A 3981-nucleotide genomic window follows, 5' to 3' on the forward strand; every position below is an offset into this window, starting at 1 on the left:
CAATTCACCACCCAGCAGTAATTCACAGATTATTAACTGGCCTGTTAATTGGTTGAGTTTCCTCGGTATTCTTGTAGTCAAGAAAAACAACCAAACCCAAAAGCATTCTTCCAACTTCTAGTCTGGGGAAAGTTGAGGAAAAATACAGAAAAGTTGAAACCAGACTTCAAGAACCTTGTCTTTATTTACAGGCAGCCTGAATGTTTCTGTGCCATAAATTCTGTGTTCACTGAGAACGGCCGCCTTTTAACTTACAATGATGGTCTTTATTACTTACCAGTTGAAGGTCATTTCATCTTCTTTGAAGATTTAAGTATCACCAATTGAGAAGACAATTCAAATGAAACCTTGCCATATCACTACAACTTAAATACACAGGAAATTCAGCTACCTGATTCTCTGAATCTAGTTGGCCCATTAAGAATTCTCTGCTCTGACTTATTTTCCATGTTTTGTGTGAGATGCTTCAAGCTGAGATTTACAGATAAAATATACAATTTCAAAAAGTCCTTCCCACTATTTTACCAGAACGTCCACCTTTCATCTGAAGTCAAACACATGAAAACTCAGGTATTTCCAGAAACCTTCCAAGGCAATTAAATATATATATTTTGACTTTTTTATGCAGCCCAACACATGTACAGTAAGACTCATTTGCCCTATTGATTTTTCAAACTAGTATGAAATACCATAAAAAATTTAAGCCACTTTGTAAGATTTAATAACAGGCATACTGCAAAAATTATTTCAACTGTAGTTCAGTAAAACAAACAGCACGAATGATACAGCAGGAAAGTTAAATACCTTTAGGAAGCTGAGCACTAAATACTGCAATTCTTTAGAGAACATCTGAGAAAGGGCGAGTCAGTTGAAAAACAGTACTAACCTTCAAAGCCAAGTACTAACACACCCCTGTGTTTGGCAAGGGATATGCCCCCCCTTAGAACTGGAATGGTTTGCATCTCTGCAAACCACTTAAGGCTGACACCTCTTTTCTTGTCATTTAATGCACACAGTAGGAAACAGTTCACAGCACCTAATTTTATAAGGTGCTGTGAACTGAATAAACAGGGATTCAAAACATGGTCACGCAGCATAAAGTTAATGACAACAGTCTGTATTAATGGAGTAAAAGAAACCATAATAATAAGTCAGTTTTGATACCTGTCCCCATCAAGTTAAAACTCTTTTCAAGATTATACCCTAGAGAAGTGGTCTCCAAAGTCAGGTGCATGCACCCCAAGACAATCCATTTGGGTGCAAGAAGTATTTTTTTGTACAATTAACAAACAAAATGTTAAATAATTTAAAAATAGTCTTTATTTCCTTTTCCTCTCAGACTTTTTCAATTTCTACTCTTGTGTATGTACATAATATATTAGAACAGTGGTACATACATAAATTATTAATAAATATACATATACTGGGCGCACACTTAGAAGTTTTTATTGATGGGGTATGCAATCAGAAAAATTTTGGAGACCACTGGCCTCAAGGATGCAGCTGCTTGCACAATCACATACCCTGTTGCTGAATTCATTTTTTAGTATCAGTCTGAAATACTCTCCTCAGGAGCATATTTTCAATATGCCTATTGTCTTAACTAGGACACCTATTGAGATGTTTTTCCTTCAAAATATGATGGATATAAGGACACAATGGAAATTTTAGAAAGATCAGGCTTGGAGAACACAAAGCGTTGTCAAAAAAGCATCCTTTGGTGGAATTACACCGAAGTTACGATTTTACAGCAGTGAAGTTATCATTAAAACATATGCAACTTCTACATCAGACTGGAGCCACCCTGTCACTTCTGCAGTTTGGGAGTCGCATTTCAGTTCAATCTCAGCTCTTCTTCACCCCTGCACCCCCTTCCCACACACCGACTCCATGAGCACCCACACACCCATCCCCACAGAGGTGCTGGTCTGTCAGCGCTGCTTGGGGTCCCCAGATCACCCACCCTGGGCCTCGAGGTGCCACTGAGGAGCTTGGGGATTGTGCCCCTCTTGAGGTGGCACCAGAGCAGTAGCTGTTCAGGCTCCCCCCCCATGAGGCCCTCGCTGCACACAGATGCTGAGGCAGCACCCCAGGACCTCTGGCCACCCACAGATGCAGAGGATGGTGAAGGTCCCCCATGGCCACCCAGCAGGGCACAGTTCACAGGCAGCAGCTGTTCTTCCCAGCTGGTGCCTGGGGAAACCAGCCAGCAAGTATCCCAGCATTTCAGTGCATGTGGCAGCATGCTGTTCGCCAAGGTGGCCTTTTATTAACGTACAAAGTTGTGCTTTTTGACATGTCTGTTCCAGCACTTTTACAACTGATTCCTAAAAATATTACCTGCAAAAAAAGGAACAAGAAATGTGTATCCTGAATCCACATTCCTGTCTACAACCCAGCACGCTTATAAAAAAACCCCTTTCTGTTTTAAATAAGAGAACAGCATATTATATTTAAAGACATCAATCTCTGCTTCACTCTGGCTAGTTTTGTTTGTTCTCCCTTTGATCTGGATGCTTTCATTCAAGCAAAAGCAAGACTCACAGTGAATGGGGGGATATGTGTGCACTTAAAACACATAAAAAGCGTGTGTGGTAAGCCAGTGCCACACTACATATCACAGCTGGACCTCAACTCACAGGCCAAGTCTCCAAAACCCACTTGGTAAAACACTTGCTCCCAAGTCCACACAGAACACACAGTGTTGGACACAACCCAAACAGCATCCCACAAGTTTCAGTTCTCAGCTGTTCAATTTGATCCAACACCTCTGTGATTTAAGATTATACTACTCATAGCTAGGAATTCAGATTTAGGTAGGCCTATGATGACTTGAACACAAAAGCCTTGAAGACTGTCTATTTTGATCTCATGTTTACACCACAGATCATTTGCTCACCCTTTGAAAAAGTCCAATAATTTACATTTGATTACAGCCTACTGAGGATACCAAGGGCTACAACCCATTACATCTCATTGTAGATCGTTAACCAGGGAATCAGTCTTGTGTTAGAAACTGAGCACATTTCTTTGGATCACAAACATTCCTAGATTCCACCTTCCATGACTTGATAACTTTTATGCCTCATTCCCCTAAATCAGAGACCAATGCCACCCAGAACTGAGCAGTCAACCTTTGTTGTTGTTATGTCACAGTTTGGTATTCCCTTCATTTACACTTTGAGCTTTAAAAAGAAAACTGGTAATGTGTCAAGACAGGAAGTACAACAGAAGAGCAGAACTCCAGGAAGGGACTAGAAGGGACCTCTGGTTTATCAGGTCTAGTTGCCTTCTACTCAGACACCACTTTGCATTTCATTTCTTTCATAGATACACTTGGCTCTTCCTTCAAAGGGGGCCTCTGCCCAGAAGCCTGTTCCAGAATTAGTTCTAGTAATTAGGAACTTTGTTTCTAATCTAAATCTTATTTGCAGAAAGTTTATATCCACTTGCTTTTGTTTTAGCACTCTTTTAGCTCACAGCTTCTGTCCTTTGCCTGTTACTCATACAAAAAAGTAGTATTTTGACCCCATAAACAACCACACTGCTACAGATTAAAAAAAAATAAAAATAGGGCTTACCCATGAAATTAAACTTCCAGAGCATGCAGAAGATAAAATATTTAACTTTCAGAGGAGGGAACAAAGAAAAAAAAAGGAGGGAAGAAAGCTAGTCAGAAGGTGTGATTTGTTTAGTTATCCAAAGAAACCTTCTCTCTTCATCCTGGAAAAATGGGCTTGTAGTTATTATCATCAGTTGCTACAGAGGTGACATGCACAGCAATCCACTGGAACGCTCCACATGAAAACACTGTACAAAATGAACTGCACAGAAGAAAGCCAATACAACTCCAGTGACCATTAAAACAAAGATCAAATCACAATCTTGTTAAAAGGAACTATGACCTTAAAAGACATAGTGCCCTTGAGTTTGGTCCAACAATGTATCTTTTATGAAAGGAAACAACAAAAAAGCCTAAGC

The sequence above is a fragment of the Lepidothrix coronata genome, unplaced genomic scaffold, assembly GCF_001604755.1.
Source record: "Lepidothrix coronata isolate B3197 unplaced genomic scaffold, Lepidothrix_coronata-1.0 Scaffold82, whole genome shotgun sequence".
Classification (NCBI taxonomy): Eukaryota; Metazoa; Chordata; class Aves; order Passeriformes; family Pipridae; genus Lepidothrix; species Lepidothrix coronata.